The sequence below is a fragment of the Lepisma saccharinum genome, chromosome 18, assembly GCF_977018435.1.
Source record: "Lepisma saccharinum chromosome 18, izLepSacc3.1, whole genome shotgun sequence".
Classification (NCBI taxonomy): Eukaryota; Metazoa; Arthropoda; class Insecta; order Zygentoma; family Lepismatidae; genus Lepisma; species Lepisma saccharinum.
The window spans coordinates 18,502,194-18,522,296 of NC_139246.1; positions in this window are offsets into that span (position 1 = coordinate 18,502,194).

Here is a 20,103-nt window from a genome sequence, read left to right on the forward strand (position 1 = left end):
CTGTTGCATACGTCGCTTAAGAACACGCCACACATTCTCAATGGGCGAGAGGTCGGGACTCGATGGTGGCCATGGCAGAGTTTGCACGTGATGGCGAGTCAACCATTCTCTTGTCAGCCGCGCTGTATGAGGCCTGGCATTGTCGTGTTGAAAGATGAGACGCCGCCTGTGGAACAGGTGCCTTCCCACTGTGGGAAGATGCCGCTCCAGTATGCGTGTATAGACGTGTGCATTCACAATGCCCTCACAGACGTGTAGTGGGCCGTCATGCATCCCCATACCATCACTGACGCAGGTTTCTGTACCCGACGTGCGTAACATTTTGCTTCATTCTGTTCCTCCTTCCGACAAATGACTGTTTTCCGTATTTTCCCGTACACAACATTGAAAATGGATTCGTCCGTCCACAAAACCCTGTTCAACTGCCGAAATGTCCATCCCCGGTATATTCGTGCCCACCGTAGTCGATTGCCTTTGTTCAACATGGAAAGGAAGGGTTTACGTTTCGCCTTGTACACTCGGTAACCGCATCGCTGTAGGTAACGGCGAATGGTTCTGGTTGACACTTCAATGTGAAAGCGTTCTCGAGTCCACAGTCGTAATTCGGCCACAGAAACATGATTGTTGGTCTGGATATAGCGCCTAAATATCCGTAGGTCACTCACGCTCAGCAGGCGTTTTCGACCGGGGCCCTTACCTGGCTCTGTAGTACCCGTATTTTGGTGGTGTTTGATGATGCAGTGGACGGTTGACTTGGCTAAGTTCAGTTGGCGCCCTATTTCCCGTTCACTGAGTCCATCCCGTTGCAACTCCACCACTCTTCTCCTCACGGTGTTGTCAATAGGTTTGCCCCTGGCCATGGTGATGATGCACTGCGGTTCCTCGGTGCACAGCACTCGCTTATATACGGCGGACTCCCTTATCGTGTCCGTGACGTCATGCTTCCGTCGAATGCGCCAATATCTGGAAATTCCGTATGGGTCTGGTGCCTGGTCGAAGTTCAATGTCACGCGTATAGTTCCCTTTTTCGTTCTTTACGTGACCTTGGGTGCAACATGCTGGGATCACGATTCTTGCCTGCTCACACGCCTCCTCTTACACACATGCGTCACTTCTGCGGGTCACCCATTCCACCGCCTATGCCTCTGTGCATTTAATCACGTATTCCTTTCTGGTCGAACTTCATTGTCACCAAGGTTGTATGTGCAACTTTATAATTTTGTTAAAAATTAGCCATATTCAAAAAGGTATTTTTAGAAGATAATGACTTTCCGAAATAATTATAATAGTTTTCCATTACAAATATCTATTATGTCAGTGCACTACGTATTGGCCATTTATAGTGCGCGAGTTTTAGAGGCACTTTACTACATGTAGATATTTAAAAACTGTACAGATATAAGTATAATGCAGTGAAATACGAAAATAATAAGCCTGTAAAAGCCTGTACAGATGCTTTGAATTTTTACTATTGTGAAAATATATACTCTTAATTTTCAACGTGTGTTAAATTACATTGCATTAACCTAGGGAGATTGGTAAAAAGACATTCCAGAAAAGTTATTTTTGCAACTTTGTGAAGAGCTTCAATGTACGTCGCAACGAAACAAGAAATGTCCGAAAGCCACTTAGTTGGCAAAATACGGCAACGTTAAAGAGGAGAAAGTTGCAACGACTCCTCCTTAAATAATAGTCATATTTCAAACAAACATTTTAACTAGGTTTTGAAATTTAAGTTTGTTCCAGTGACGTCGCCAGAGGAGGGGCAGGGTGCAAGCGCCCCCAGTCGAAACTCTATAATCCAAAGTGGCATTAATGAAATATCGAATAATAGGGGTCTTCACTTCCAGACGATTTTGCAATATTGAAAAAAATACCTTCCAGGCGATATCAACTAGATGATATATCGTCACGATATTTGGCAATATATATCCCGTTGGCGATATATCGTCACGACATTTGGCAATATGTATCGTGTTAGTGAAATATCGTCATAATATTTGGCTATATATATCGTGGAGACGATATATCGCCGATATCACAATACGAAAAAATATCGTATCGTCTGTGACGATATATTGCGATATCAAATTTCCGATATCGGTCATCCCTAGTATCCACACACATGGTGTGTCGCCGTGCAGCACCGACACAATGTCAAAATGTGTCACAGCCTGTAGAGAACATCCCTCACTCAACATCCCTTGTTGAAGCCTCATTTGGGTGCCACGACCCCTTGTATGGTTTTTGGCCATACATACAGATATATGTGTTTCATAAAAAGATGTTTTCTACAAAACGGCCCTGTAAAATATTTGAACACTTTGATTACAGCAAATAAAAAATATAAGTAAATATACGTTCTTCTGTTTCTGATGCTGTACCTATTGTGGAAATGTTTGTTGAGTGCGTTAATGAAACTAATAATAATTTCAATACCTTTTCTTCCACTGAAAATAAAACATTTTGGATGTACTCTATAATTGCAACTTAAAATATTAACTTAAATAATTTTATAGCCCTTGTAGCTGAAGTTTGGAGATTCTTTTGATGATAGCTTGAAAAATATCAGCTACTATGTTTATTTACAGTTTAATGATAATGGCACTATTTATGGTTTAACATGATTGGTATTTTGTATATTTTTCTACACAAAATGTTTGCTATTTTTGCCTATACAAATTATTAAATTTTAAATCAAGATAAATGTGTGTTTACATTTTCTTTCGTATGAGCTTCACACCATCAGTAACTTACATATATTTTTTTTATTTCCTTTGTGTACCTTTCTTAGAGCCTAATAAAGACCATTAAATGATTACAAGATTAAGGTACTTTCACCAAAAGGGATTCTGATATCTACAAAATCCTTATGTACTTTTTCTATAAATTATTTATTTAAAGTGATTGAAATCAGTGATTTCTTTTTTAAAAATATCACCCGTTTTAACTCTTGATTTCAATAGCGATTTAAATCAAACCACCTTGACTACATCTAACCAACCTCATCGTAGCTATTAGTGACGCTGAATAACAAAAAATAAAAATAAAAATTTGCTATATGGAGCAACGTGCAATGTTACTCAAATAATGAAACTCTTTGCAATAAAAAAGCAGTCATGCCCTAAATTTATTATTGACAGTTTAATAGTGGAAATACTACCATTTTTCTCTGCAGGTGTGCAATAACTAGATTTTATAGGCGGCCTTTGACTAATGGGAAACAATGGTCGTCCACAACCTAGAATAAAATAAAATCAATATCATGACACATATGTCTGTTAACATATATTAATTGACCTTTTCTACATAAACATATAGGCCTATCTTATAATTTAAGCAATAAGTATCAATATTTCACACTTAAAGTTTCAATTTCGATATTTTTGGATAAAGCTAGGATGGATTATTTAAAAGTAGAAAAGTAGATTGTAATATAAGTTGATAAGTGTGCAAGACAAAGTGCAAATAAAGAGTCGATTTACGCATTACAATCCTTTAAAGAAAGATATATCTGAAAAGCAATTACACATATACTACTGATATAAAGAGTAGACATTTAATTCTCAGAACATATTCATACATATGCTATACAACTTACATGAGTAAGATTTGTATTAATACTTGAAACTTCAATGAATTTTGTAATAAAATTTTCACGTTTGTAAAGAAAACTGCGTTACATACCGTCGTATGGTAACAACATTACTGAACACTTGCATAAACTCTCAATAAACATCTGTGTTTTTATTGTCCAGCATGCATCTCTGGCATTCTCCATTTTGTTCGCACAAGGTTTGGAATGAAGCCAACTTTGATGAGCCAATTGTGTACTGTCAAGCTAAAAGAATAAACAAGAGAAAATATTGAAATATGCTGTCTTTTGTAATTGTATTCAACGGAAGAGACTACAGAAATATGTGGCCCCCGTCGCGAAAACGACATCAATAACACTAGTCAACACACATTTTCTGGCATAACGTTTTCCAATGGTTTTAAGGTAACTTTGGGGTTCTGACTCCAAATCTGATCTCAGATTTGCACTATCACATCGCATTTGTATCTATTGGCAAATCCCATTTTCATTGATTTTTACCCGGAATTGACCGGTGGTCACTATCACATCAGGTTTTTGAGATATCAAATATTGCTTTTGCAATAAAAACATCACATTTATGATCATATACGAAGAGTTAAACAGACATACAGATGAGAATAAGATAAGATACAATATACAATAATAACGAAACAAACATGTAATGAGCCGTAGCACAGTTGTGACTGCATATAAATGCGAGTGAATGCATATTACCATGTAATAATTGAAATGTGAAGATAAGAAAATGAAATGAAATGAAATGTGAAGATAAGTAAATTATGTACAAAGGTACGTTGACTGCTGCATCTGCAGAAACGACATCTTCTTTGACGATCTCCGGTGTTCAGCTTCTGGAATATCTCTCGTCAAGGACCAGCAGTAATCTGCCATCATGTTGGAGTCCCATCGGCCTTGGTAACATTCTTCCATAACTTTAATGTCTTGATGAAAGCGTTCACCTTGCTCTTCGCTCAAATGACCCAAGTTCTCTGGAAAGTCGGCCAAGTGACTATGTAAGTAGTGAACCTTGATGTTCATCCTACATCCAAGTGCTTCGAAACTCAAGAGCAGCTCCTCCACAATCTCTTCATAGTTGTCCGCTTTCCTGTTCCCAAGGAAATTCCGCACCACATCAGAGAATGTATTCCAAGCCCTAGCCTCTGCCGCAGTCATTGTTGTAACAAAGTGTGGATCCCTGATGAGTGTTCTTATCTGATTGCCATCAAATATTCCTGCCTTTTTCTTCTCGGCACTAACACTTGAAAAGGTTGAACATATATAGCTGAAGCAGTCTCCAGTGTGATCAAGAGCTTTGACGAATTGCTTCATTAATCCAAGTTTTATGTGCAGTGGGGGAAATACAATTTTATTCCTATCAACCAAAGGCTCATTCTTGATGTTCTTGTCACCAGGCGTCAAACTGATTCCTGGTGGCCAGGTCCTTTTAACCCAGTGTTCTAATGTAGCCCTACTGTCCCAGTAGCACAGGAAACAAGGGTATTTGGTGTGACCTCCTTGCTGCCCCAGCAGAAAATTAACCATTTTGAAATCAACACAAATTACCCATCCATGAACATGATATTCCAATCTATCCAGAATTGTCTTGATGTTTGCATACTCTTCTTTCATTCGTACAGAGTGTCCTATTGGGATTGAACCATATATATTTCTGTTGTGCAGTAACACACATTTCAAACTCCTTTTACTACTGTTAATAAAACGTCTCCATTCACTTGAATCATATGCAGGCAGTCCCATATTCAGAAGAAGCCCTTCAACATCATTACAATAAACAAGTTGACCGTCTGAATGGAAGTACTTTCGCAGTGCTGCTTCTCTGTTTCGATAAAAGGAGACACTAGCGCCAGGTCTGAGTAGTCCTTTCTCTTTCATCCTGGAAGCCAACACTTCAGCAGACTGCTTTGGTAAATACAAATATCTTACCAGATCATTCAATTCAGGCCGACTAAACAGAGAAATGTTATCAGAATCTGCAACAGATGGCGTATATTCGGCCAGAGCATCATCCTCATCATCTGTAGAAGCAGGTGAAGTGAGGGTTTCAACATCAATCTCTGGTAGTTCAGTAAATACAGGCACAGATATTTCCTCACAGTGTTCAACTGGTCGTCTGGCAGATGGAATATCTGGGTATTGTAAGTGGTGTTTGTTCGTCTTATTGAAACCTTTCACATCGACAAGGCAGAAGTAGCAGTCATCCAAATGGTTTGTTGGTTCTCTCCAAACCATTGGCACACCAAACTTCAGCTTAGCATTCTTTCCTTTAGACCATGATTGCAAAGTTTCAACACACTTTGTGGGGAGCCCAATTTTTTTCTTGATCTCCCAGTCGTACCTTAAAGTAGGCAAGGTTCGCCTTCTTGACAAAGGTATTGATGTTGCGCCTTCGATCTCTCAAAGTGAAGCTGGCACAGATGTAGCAGAAGATATCTGCGTCACTACGGCAAGTCCTTCTTCCGGATGTTGTAGCCATTGTTAGATCACGACTTGCAGAAGAAAATTATGACATAAATGTTGATGTCTACATTAAATCATATTATAAACACACTATCCTACAAATACAACGCCATATGTTATCACTAAAGCACTCACTGACTTGCAATAACTTGTAATCATAAGTGACCACCGGTCAATTCTGGGTAAAATCAATGAAAATGAGATTTGCGAATAGCATACAAATGAGATGTGATAGATCAAATCTGAGATCAGATTTGGAATCAGCACTATAAAATTAGTCTAAAACAGTTGGAAAAGTCCATGCCAAAAAAAAAAAAATTGTTGACCAATGTAATATTTATAATTATAAAGGAACTTTCATTAACATGAGCCAGAATACAATCAATGTTGCACCACTGATACAGAGTAAATATTACGAGGTTGGCAATACTGTAGTAGCCATACTTCTCCCGTTGCATGATGATATAGTGCGCACCATAAAGCCTTGCAATTCAAGAAGAGAGCACATTTTGTCAAGATATAGTTCATCTCTCTTAACCTTATTTGAGATTCATCCAGATAACCACGATATTATGAAAATAGCATTTTGTCCAGTGTTTTAATCGTGGCCATGTTTATAGTTGCAAAATAACATCACGTTCATTGGTGGAAGTTCTCGATGTTGACCGAGTTTTGATTGACTCGCATGTTCTATCTTATGGCCTGACAAGTAAAGTCCCGATATGCGCAGATCGCTGCGGAGCACTTCCTATTACGTCATCCTCCCCACCACTCTTCTGCGTACTGGTCTGGCCTTGAGAGTACTCAGCAAAATTAAGCTAAAACAAATATGACAAACTCTCCTTACTGTGTAGATTGTCGGTGCGGGCTCATATCAGTTTATCAGTAGTTCATTTTATTTAATCCGGTCTTTGAAAATGCTTGCGGTGCGCGGATTGTAAACTGTAGTATTACGCACGCGCGTTAACGTTTATAACGAAGAGAAACTACTGAATGCGACATCGAGCAGTGGCCTGTTATTTTTTAAAGCCGAGTGGCGTGGGGGTTATTTTGTTTATCGTACAACAATCACTACGAGAAGGCAATCTGATAACACACTTGCCTGTGTTCTTTTTTAAAGCACTGAAATATTCTTGCTCTTTTCTCTTGGCTGCATATTTTTTAAATGCAAAATCAAATCAAGTCGGGTCCAACGAAATCCACAATCTGCTCTGGAAAGCCCCTTAGAGGACAGGCCAGAGAAATTGTTTAAAATGTTGCAACATATTTGCGAAATCAGAAGGAGTTACATAAAGTTAAGTATAATGTTGTCGAGTCCAGAAGCTCCGCCACGGGAGTACGTAAATGGATGGCTTCTCAAGTTTTGAAAGAATTGGATTGGATTTATTTGTTAAGTCAACTCTATGTACAGTAAGGCTAATCGGGACTGGACGTACAGTTTAAAGTTGGATCCGAACCACTATGTGCCTCCACCGGGAATCGAACCCGGAACCCCTTGATTACAAGGCGACGACGCTACCACTGCACCATCGGGGAGGCAAAGTTATAAAAGACGGAAAGGAGTCGTTGGCGAAAGGTGAGCTGAAGTTCTGTACTCCGACAGGTAGAAAACAGCCCAGGTAAAGCTAATACAAATTTAGTTGAAAATCTTCAGACCATTCCCGTCCCTCCAGGTTGCAACACTGCAAACCAACGTCGCTGCTGAGAATGGAGTGGGGAAATGTGGTGTGAGCTGCGCAATAGCTATTTGCAGCATCTTGTTTTTAAACTTGTCAAGTTATAATACTTTCAATATGATCAAATTGATTTATTCTGCATTTTGACTGTATGTTTGTAAATACTAATATTTACTATTACTATTATTGTAGAGAGTGAATTTTGTGGAATTAAAAGCTGTGCGATAATATTTTGTAATCAGCTAATGTAATATCATCTACATACAATTTCAGCTGTAATTTTGTTTAAAACAGAAAATATTAATTGTAATAATAATAATAATAATAATATCTGGTCACCTGAAGACCTTGGTCCTTACCACTTCAACTACGATCTTTGAAATCAGCTTCTGAGATGGAAACACTGCATGTGGTCTTGTCAACAACATGGTGATTTCTGGTAGAGATAAGTTGCCTGATATATAGTAAACGTAACCATCCGATAGTCCAGTCATTGGTGCGATTGATCTGTTGAAATCTGAAATCAAAGTATTTTTAAGTTCACTGAACAATTTATTAACAACATCTGGGCTTTAACGAGAGTCAGAATATGATAGAGAACTCTCATTAAGACACCTAAAAATGTGTGGCTAATGGCAACAGCAACAGGGTCATAACATAGAAGTAAACGCTGTGCATGATGTAATATCATCTGTTTAAACAGTATGAAAATCTGGTCGCCAAAGACCTTACTATCTTCAACTAGGATCTATGAAGTCAACTTATAGGATGGAAACACTGCGCGTGGTCGTATATATCGAAAGGGTTTAATGGATCTAATCCCCTCCCATTGGTTTAATAAACATGTTGTACAGTCGCGGACACTTCTGGGTCGTAACGATTCTATTGAAAGTCAATTGTATCCTTGCAACCCAGAAGTGTCCGTTACTGTACTCTCACCTCAATTAGTACTCCGGCAGTTTGTATCTTTATACAGCATACGCAACATATTACTAACTTCGTAAGGTATGTTTTATACAGAGTATATTGATACACCTGTAGATTGAATTGTATCTTCTGAAAATGTGCTGTATAAAGAAACAAACCGCCGGAGTACTAATTAAGATGAGTGTATCACCTATAGCCGCGGAAGAGCCTTGGCTGCCACATGCAACATGAAGTTGGGAGGCGAAAGAAATTGACCTAACCCTGGTATATAATTCTAAGTTTCTCAGTCCAAGATAATGACATCACTTTCTGATCTTGTGTAGCTGTCATTTGGAATGTCTATGGCCAGATGACACCAGTTATAGGTTGTGGAATTGTTCTCAGTGTGCGCAGACATGTAAGTTTCATGGCAGTCCGTATTTTGTGAAGGCAGCGCTGACACGTATACAAACCGCGTCACCATTCTCTTCATACATGTTTTATTTCTGTGCTCACTGAATTCGTGTTGCGTCACTGCTTTGATTCTTCGGTAATTATTTTACTTGACTCCAGTCACTTATTACAGCTACTATTTCTAGCTAAATGATATTCGTCACGAATGAAGAACAGCAGATCCGAGCATGGCTTGCTGAACCAAATGATGAAAAAGAGAAGACCTGGGGAGAGCGTTCGATCCTTAGTGTCCAGAAGATAATGTTTGCTGACGAATCATTGAAAAGTGAAAATAATAGCAACACTGATCAATCTTCTTAAGAAGATGAACTTATTTTTACTTGTTTTTTATCCTCAATATTTTGGTCAGGTTGAAACTACGAAGTAGAATATCTCTTGTCAACAAGTAATATACAATTATTCAATCTATTGCTAATGTTTTGCAAATTAGTAAACAACAAAAGTAAATTCTTAATAAAATTATAAGCATTGTTCGTTTTTCTTGCTATCGAAATAGGCGATCAGTAATATTGCAATACAAGAATATACTTTCCTTATTATATATTATATCAATGTCAAGTGCTTAAAAACGTCATAATATATATATATATATGTTTTCACATATATATATATTAACTTATAAGTGATATATAACATAGATAAGTGTTACATAACACATTTTTATAAACTATATTCAACATGATGAATGTAAAAAGAGATTTTAAAAATGAACAAAAACAATAAAATTCACATGTGTGCGTGACGTTCACCGTATACAACCGCGTTACTCTGGAAGATATGCACCAACGAAGGATACTTCTTAATCATTGTACTGTATATAGTGTAGGAAAATTACTGAAAACATCAAATGTAACACATCTAACACCAGACGTAAAATTAATAACGGCTTCAAATCCAACACGACTACAACAACAGATTGATTCTTTTAAAACTATCGGAAGAAGTGACCGAAATTTGATCCTACGAACCAACAATAGCGACATGCGTTAATTTACTACGCTGTGAATGATTTCTATCTGATGCGCAATGTCAAGGAACCAGCTGATAGTTCATTGCGTCATGTAAGAAACGGACTACTATTGACTGTTGCTATTAACCACGCCCACTTTCTCGACATCTACATGGGTGTTGTAAATGTGGCTATGACAGGACAAAACCTATTGAATGTTATCTCTTAGGCTTTAGACGAAAGCATTATCCTTAGCACTTCTCTTAACATTTTTGCCATGACCAAATTGCTACCGTGTAATGTGAAAAATCTTATGGCATTTCATATGCCATGGCATATTTCATGGCATTTCTCAAGGATATGATCGATCCTATTTCCGTAGCATAACCAATCAGAAGCGACCTCTAGGTCACGAGTGCGGTTGTAATGGCGGCAACGTGAGATGTAAACAATTTATAGTTCGACCCCAAGCAAAAAAAAACCTTCCGTCAAAAACGTTTGCGCATCTTCCCTGCCGTTGCCGGTGCTCAAAGCAGTGTTGCCAGGTCAGATTTGGACAAATAAGGAGATTGTTCCTTGAGAAACCAGAAGATCTGCTACAAAATCCAATGATCTAATAGTAGCGGATAAACGACGTTTTATGGGGGGGGAGAGGGTGGCATAGGCGTGCGCACTTGGGGGCAAGGGAACGTCCGCAGATTCTTTCAAGCTATAGGGAAACAATGTTTTTTTGTTTTGTTTTTATCAGACGGGTAAACTAGGCATACTAACCCGTAATAGCGTTGCCCTCTCAGAAAACACCACTTGAGTTTGAAATTACCACGTTCCTATTATAATAGGATGTAAATTACTGTGACTGAAATCGACTCATAGGTTTGAAATAATAGGTACTTTTATGTCAACATTCATTTTCCAGAAGGGAAGGGAACGATATAGGTTGTGAATAACCTAAGACTTGCCAAGTACTTTTGTAACAATGGTGCTAAACCCAGCACCCTGTGCTTGGCGAATAGAAACCGAACATCTTCATTTCAGGAGTGGACGTGTTTCAAACAAAAGAAAGTATACCGTCCGAGGGACCCGACCAATGTATTTCATCTCTTCCGCATTTTCGGGTGCTAAAAACTAAGAGGGTGCACGGAAAACACCCTCAAGCTTGCTCTTTCTCAGCACCGACACAAGGGGTCTGCCATGCCTCTATTTTCGGACAGTAAATCGTAGAAAATTGTGTTCACAAATGAAGCTAACGTGCCGCCCGTCGTTGTCGGGGATTTTCCACAATCTTTCAAGTCGAATGCTAACAATAAAAAATTAATTTGCCTTCTGCTGGTGTTCGGTGTACAGGTATCGTTAGGGGTTGGCACGCGTCCTGCACCATAATGAGAAAATGAATTACGTATGTGAAATATATTGGTGAATTATACAGTATGCCTTCCTCGATAATTGAAGATAACAACGCTTATACTAGGGTTCACCTATCCTCCCTATCTGCTAGAAATATATATACACACACACATGAACATGTATATATATATATATATATATATATATATATATATATTTGCCCACGCTACGAAGTCAGAGGTTCTACCTAGCAAGGCATGGACGTTTCACTGTGTTTGTGTCAGTTCATCCAGGTCATCACTTCTTCATTCATCCTTGTTGTCGTACTTACCCGTAGAGGCACAAAAGCGAAGTAAAATAACTAAAATAGAGTTTGGAGTTGGATAAAATTCAGCCATCTGAAAATAGTAATGTAGTAAAAGTAATAAAATAATGTCCTAGCACAATTGAGTAGCGTTTGACATAATTTCACAGTTCAAACAGCACTTTTCACGACTGAGAGGAGTTCCACTTCACCTCTCTCCTCCATGTTCAAGTAAGATGAGCAGGAAACGTGTTTTTGAGCTGGCAGTTGGAGGTTCCATAGCAATAGTTTATTAAGGAATTCTCCCGAGAAATCAATAGGCCTGGCAACGCTGACGTGAGCCGCGCTGAATGTTCCTTCCCTCTGCCCTTTCCCGCACCCGCCGGCGCGATGTGCTTCTGCGCAGGTTTTTTTGCTTGTGGTTCCACTATATCACTTCACATTTTTAAAAGACGATAACTGTTCAACCGAGAGGAATAACGTTTCGTATTAAATAGTTTTAGATAGAGAAGAATGGCGCTGTTTAAATACATACTTTACAACGTTTACTGTATACGCATGGAAGAATATTTTAGTTGTTTCCATTGTAAACACCGTGCACTCACCATAGATGGTGCAACTTGATGTGCCTTTTGTGCTGTATGTATTATACATTGTAATCGCCAAAGCTAACCGAAATGTTCTATGAAATGCTTTCGTGTAAGATACCATCTGCTATAAGATTTTTGGCAGCATTTACATAGCATTTATGCTACCATAAATGTTAAAGGAAATGCTTTCGTCCAAAGCCTGCCTTACACATTTTGCTTATATAAGAACGTTCGTTTCAAAATTCTGCAACCATCCTTTCCCCGCGCGATGAAAGATCCAACTTTAAATTCTAATTTTGGTTGGCTCTTGCACAGGAGAGTAGGGTCACCATGGGAGCAAGTTGGTTCAGCTGCCATGACGACGAGAAATTCTTGTGGTATATTGCCAAACGTATGCAGAACAACAGTTTGGGGTCAAAGGCGCGACTAGGCCTAATCGCCGCCGGTTATCAAATGACTGGACTCCGAGCCAGGTGGCAACACTGCTTTTTGCACTTGAAAACTCACACATCTGGAGACGAAAAGTCTGGCTATGTTTTCTCATGGCGCGGGGTTTACACGGGACATGAAAACTTACCAACAACCTCGTCCGGGCTGTACTTGAGAACGATGACGAATTGTAGACCGATTTCGTAATTTCTGGTGATGGGAAGCCTCGTAGAGAAACACTGGCCTAACATTCCAAACACAGGCATGAATTTGTTGCAGCATCTCTCCCCTGTCAGATAGTGCACGTCTTGGAAGCAACCAAGAATCATGTCTTCACAGCTGGAAAGAAATCGCCACTTACTACGTTATTTATTTATTGCTACTAAAAACATTATTAATGCAATAAAAAATGAAGCCACTGAAAAGTGAAAACATGGACAGCTTCCATTCCTAGTAAATTTCTGCACAAAAAACATGTTAATTAGTATTGCGTAAGCATAGCATGTTGCTTATTTATAGGTCTATAATATATTATAATATATTAAGGATACATGTCCTCTTGCTGTAGTGTTAAAATTCGCATGTTACAGAAGTTGATTTCATAGCCTCGCATCAAACAATGTACTGTTGGAGACCCTATACATTCCCACATTTAAAAACAGGTTATCACAGTTGTGCTGAATCTCTCACATGCCAATTGCCTCACCTTGAAGTCTAAAACGTCAATCTTCCTCACATGAAGTCTAAAATTAAGAGATCGCCCCTGAGACTACTAAAAACAACAACAAATGTCAATTAAGCCCGGTCTTAACCTCTAAAATTACGCTACGCGATCAGCCCTTCAGTCATCTGAGACTGTAAACCGTCATTTATCACAAGAGCACTTGGCCATTCTTTTGACGTCCAACAAAGCAATTGCTTTCCCTTGAAGGCTAAAATTAATTGATCACCCGAACCATCTAATACCAACGGTAAACCTTCATTGAACGTAACAGATGATAGTTGAAAAATACCCATACCTCATGATAGACGACAATTAATCCGATACTGTTTATAACTACATTAAGACCCAAAATATCGAATAGAAGTATACGATGCAATGGAAAGAAGAACAAAGAAAACGCGTCACTGACGTGCAGGGGGAGCTGATGTGGCTACAGCCCCTCCGATATTTTGAGAAAATCAAAAGTTTCAAATGAACGCAGTAAATAAGACCAAAAATGCATTGTCTAAATATTCATGGCAAAGAATAAATTAAAAGAGTCAAGGGTATAAGTCGACCATCTACAAGAAAACTTACAATGGAAGATTTTAAAGAATGTTTATTTGAAAATAAAACAAAGAACACATTTTCATATCATCTTACTAGCAAATTGGATGGTGTGCATACTACATTTAAAAATAAAGTAGCTCTTGATGGCAATGATAATAAATTGCAAATATTAGATTGCAATGTCCATACTAGAGAATATGGACACGATAATACAAGTAAACATTGTGATATATGTAAGTTGAGCATGAACAAGAGAACTTACAATAAAATATTTTAAAAAAATATTTATTTTACTAGCAAATTACTGGTGTCTATACTACAAAAAATAAAGTAGCTCTTGATAGTAATGATAATAAATTGTAAAATATTAGAATGCAATGTCTATACTAAAGAATATGGACACTATAATACAAGTAAACATTGTAATAAATATTGTATAATATTTTTCTTATTTATTGTAATATCTATTTGAGTTATGTGGTGGTAGAGTAGCCCTAAGGCTAAATTTAAAATAAATATAAATAAATAAAAATGTATTGTATTATATTGCATTATATATATATATTAGTATTAAATAGTATAAAAATTAAAATTGTTCTATTACTCTTTCATTTTTTACATCATATATGTATGATTTCTCTACAATTAAAATTGCACTGCATATGGTATTTTCCGGTAAAGTTTCATGAAACTCACATATTAATTTAATATTTGTTCGATCATTAATAACTACCAATTTTCTTTTTGATGAATTTATTAAAAACATTGGTCTGTGAACTATAAACTCATCTGGATTATAATACGTGTCTATGTTACCTTCAGTTACTCGTTTAAGAGCACTAAATGCTTCATATAGCTTCAAATAATCTTGTTCTGCAATGTTTAAATTATAATTTTCATGAGGGAACACCTCATTTCTGCCATTCTTCAAATACACATTTTTAATTTTACAATTATCAAACTGGCTGCTATCCTTTTCCTGATTGTCATCTCTCCCTGTTTGAAACAGCACAGCTACAAACTCTGGCATGTCATATTGCAAAGATTGGAACTGATTAGTAATGTCAAATTCAAAAACTTTACCCTCCACAGGCTTCTGTATGCATTGATAAGTATAAAATTGAATCGGAATTTGAGGACTTTTCAAAATGTTGGCTTTGTATTTGAGAGCATAATTCGATTCATATTCAACTATAGGCATTCGGAACTCCATAGACTGGATCACACATTTCGCAGCTTCGGGTAAACTAGCCTCATTAGTTGTTCCATCTGCATTTAAAGTTTTGTATCTCATGATGGCATTATGATCATTGGGTGCTCTGCTAAATATGACACTCAAACCACCTTTCCACAAAATTTCTTTATAATCAGAGAAAAATCCAAATAGCAATCTCATGGGAAACAGTACTGTGTGACTTTTTGCTTGAATTTTTGTTCCAGCTTCGAACCCACCAACTTTATAATATGCACTCTCTGATATGGACAGTTTCAATGTCCCCACTGTAGTGGATGTAATTCCAGGGCAATCAATCCTGTCAATCACTGTACCATGCTTCCTAATTTCAATTTGAGAGAATAAGAATGGAACAAAATTATCTATAAGTTTTACATTAGCCCCGGGGAGGGGATATTCTTCACCATTACTTTGTTTTACAATATAAAATTTTATATACAGATCAGATCTATGTGGATGAATAAACCCATCCCCCACCAAAATGTCATACTGTATCTCTTTATTGGGCTGATTCAAATTTGCAAATGTCCTCCTGTTTGGAGGAAAGGACTGTAATTCATAACTCCCGAAATTTTCCATCTTCGTATTTATTTATATTTTTTAAATATTAATAGAATAGACTGGTGGGATTGGGGAATAGAAGATAGGTTCCATAAATTCCGAATTCTGTTTAAATGTAGCAATGATACCTGTCACCTTGTGACTGCCAGTCGAATTTTCTTTAGCTTTGATAATCATACCTTTGGCAATGTTAAAGTGAATATTCAATGTCTCAATAGCTAAGATTTTTGGTATAAATTTACCTATGTGCCTAATACCTGGTTCTAATTTGCTATTGTTCTCAAATCCTAAAAGTTCTCCCATGGTAGATAAGTCCACTGTTTCATTGGTAGTTGCAATCTCTACTCTGTGTGTTACAGAATTTTTAGAAAACAAGACAGTGGTTGGAAGGCCAGATTGTAAAGTAGATAAGTTATACTGTCCGGGAGAAATAATAATTTTTTCATTACCTACTAATATAGTATTGTTGTAGGTAGTTAGTAGTATTATTTGACCTATTACTGGGGCGAGAAAGTACGAGCTGATTTGGATATACTGATTTGGATGTACTTAAAAGTATGTAAAGATGTCCATATGAGCTTATTGCTCAAGTGTGCTACTCTGTTGAAACCAGGCATTTAGTAAAAAAAAGCCTTCATGGATTCCCTGAGAAAGTACGACCCCCCTCAGATTGATTTGACCATGTGTACAAAAGTTGCATCTGCCAAATTGTTGTTCATAAGCTTGTTAAAAATATGGTCCTCTTGATATTGTTTTTGCTACACTTAAAACTAAGCCAAGATGCTCATAAAAGTTTTTTGCTTACACAGTAGTGCACTGTAATATAAGCTTAAATACTTGTTCAAAATATTTTTGTACTATTATGTTAATATGTTGACCTGGAATATCCTGAATATTTTAATTCACAACCGGGATCAAATCATATACCTAATACTAAAATAATGCATTGTGCAGAAGTCTTCTAGAATTGCTCTGTGACTCTTTCATTTCTTACATCATATACATATGATTTTTCACCTATAAGAATAACACTACATATAGTGTCGGCAGGGAGTGTATCATGGAATTCACAAATTATTTTAATGTTTGTCCTGTCATTAACCCCAACCTGCTTCCTTTTTGAGGTGTTGATGACAAACATGGGTCTCTGTGCTTTGAATTCATCTGGTGAGTACTACATGTCGGATTCCCAGTTGTAACTCTTTTGTATGCTGTTTATGCCTCGTATAATTTGAGGAAATCATCCTTGGACATGTTTAAATTATAATTTTCTCTGGGGAACACCTCGTTTCGGCCATTTTTAAGATGTTGATGTTGCAGCTATCAAACTTACTTGAATTTTTTTCTTGGTTATTGTTTCTTCCGGTCTGAAACAGTACCACTACAAAATCTGGCATGTCATATTGTATACTGGAGAATGAGTTTGTAGCATCAAATTCATAATAGCTACCAGTAGCAGGTTTCTGGACACATTGATATGTATAAAATTGTATAGGCACCTGTGGATTTTTCAATATATTTGCTTTGTATTTAAGAGCATACTTAGATTCATATTCAACTACTGAAATTCTTAGCTCCATAGTCTGGATAACACAATTCCCCTCATCAGGCATGGTATTAGGCAGAGCTGCACCAGTAGAGTTTAATGTACTCTATCGCATCAAAGCATTATTATCATTGGCGGCTCTTCGAAATGTGATTCTTAAACCACCTTTCCACATAATATCTTTGTAATCTGAAAAAATCCTGGCAACAGGCGCATCGGGAACAATACAGTGTGGCTCTTGGTTAATATTTTATCACCAGCCTCAAATCCACCTATTATGTAGTAAGAAGCCTCGGTCTTGGATAACTTCAGTGTGGCCAAAGCTGTAGAGATAATACCAGGGTAGTCTACTCTGTTTATAACAACACCATGTTTTATGATCTTGATTTCAGAGAACAGATGTGGTACAAAATTGTCTACCAGACTTATATTTGAGTTAGCCGGAAAATCTGTACCATCGAGCTTTACATCAAACTTCATATAGAGGTCTGCTCTGTGGGGGGTGTATAAAGCCATCCCCTACATCAAGGTCAACCTCAATCTCTGTGTTGGGTTGATTTAAATTTGCAAAGTTCCTACTGTTCGGGGGGAATGACTGTAGCTCATAACTCTCGGTATTTTCCATTTTTTTGTATGTATTTTTTATTTAAATATTAATTTCTATGATAGCAGTTGTTGTGGCTCCAGCAAAAACAACTAATTCTTCTTTTTCATTAGTGACCATCAACTCAATATAGTCTATTCTATTATGGCACACAGGAAAATATAATGTTGGTGATGGAGTGTAGATGATTGGCTCCATAAATTCAGAGTTAGGTTTGAATGTTGCGATGATGCCAGTTTGTTTGTGAGTGCCTATGCCATCTGATTTGGTGATCATACCATCGGCCACATTACAGTGAATATTCAGATTCTCTATGGCTAAGAATTTAGGTATATTAATAGCAGTGTGTTTGATGGCTGGTTCAAGTTTTGTGTTGTTCTGGATGCCCAATAGCTCTCCTATAGTACCCAGATCTATTGCCTCTGTAGCAGACACAATCTCTACTCTGTGAGTGACAGAATTTTGAGTTAACACTATACCTCTGGGTAACTGAGCATTTAGAGTAGACAGATTATACTGCCCTGGAGTGATGACAATGTTTTGGTCACCAACTGCAATCTTGTTGTTGTGGTGTGTAATATTGGGGATCAAGTACATGCCATAGAATGCTCTAAGAGCTATTGTTTTGGGATATATTATATCATCATGTAGTCTGAGCTTCAATATTGAATTTTGGCTGGTAAGATGGAATACTTCCATGATGTCTCAGATACCACAAGGCTTTTTGAAAATCTTCAATTGATGGTTTATTTAATTGAGACAGATATCTAAGAATAGATAAACTAAGATGTCCACAATTAACATCTTTGAAGTTTTGAACACGTTCATTATTGTAATAAAGATTAGTTGATTTTAGAGATTTTACTAAATTCTCAGGTGGAATACCTCCAAATGAATCAAATATAAATGCCTCATTGTTTGAATATTTAAGATAGCAGATCCAGTGAGTGCCCTGATTTTTGTACTTATCCAAATTGACTATCCCGCACTCTTTTTTGAGTGGTTGTCATGGTAAAGAATCAGACATGTAAACCCCTCTAAAATTTCTGATCCTTAGTGGTTTGATTAAAGCTTCAATATCTTGGTTGGTAAGCGGCTCTTGTTTTTTTAAAACTTATTGATGGCTCTCTTAAGACCTTTGCCTTGTCTCTCTATGGCCAGATTATGGCGCCTTAGTTCATCTAATTCTGCCTTATTTTTCTTGGCATCTATTACTGTTTTTGCTACGGCAGCTGATCCTCCTGCTAAGCTACCAACTGCTCCTAGTGCTGCTAAGATAGCCGGGATACTAAATATGAAGCCTCCTTTATGCAATTTTTTCCTGGAATGCTGTAATTTTTTTAATTGGGGGGTACTAAGTAACAATTTCATACCATGGTCCTTGGCAAGACACGAGCTTTTTTTCTTGCGCTGCTTTTTGGTTAGAAGACTATCAATAGTCCCAAGTGATTTGAGACCTGCATATGGTATCTGATACATAACACCCTTGGCTTTCATTGTAGGTTTATTATATATATATATTCTGGGATTGACTAGCTCAATTAAGTTGTAACCAGTTTATTTAATATGTATAGAGTATTTTACAACCCCCACCCTAGTTCTTGTTTGGTGTTCATAGCTATGGTGGCCCCCAATGCTGCTATTCTCTCACTCAAAGAAGCATCTTTGCTTACTAATCTGCCAAATGCAGCCTCTTCTAATTTTTTGTCTGCCACATGTCGCCTATCAAGATTATCATGTGTATTGTATGCTATGTCATGGTCTCTACAAGCTACATCTAGGGGATTTATACCAGGGTCACCTTTTTTTTAGTCTCTGGTCCAATTTGGTACCAGGACCACAGTACTGATAGCCTGGAATGTGTGGCTCAAATGGCAGCTTGTTTATGATGTCATTAAACAGCCCCCGACCCTCACAAATATTCCAAAATTTAGGGGGTAGAGTATTAATAATTTTTATAAGATATCGAATCCCCTTAGTGTCATTGACTATAAAATTAGGCAATTTGGTGTCTATCATGTCCATAATTCCAATCTTTTCATTGTAAAAATTATGGTTACCGGCATTTTCTTCCCCAGCTATGATCAGCAACCTATCTACAAGTTTCCTGACATCATCAACCCAGACAAATTCTTTA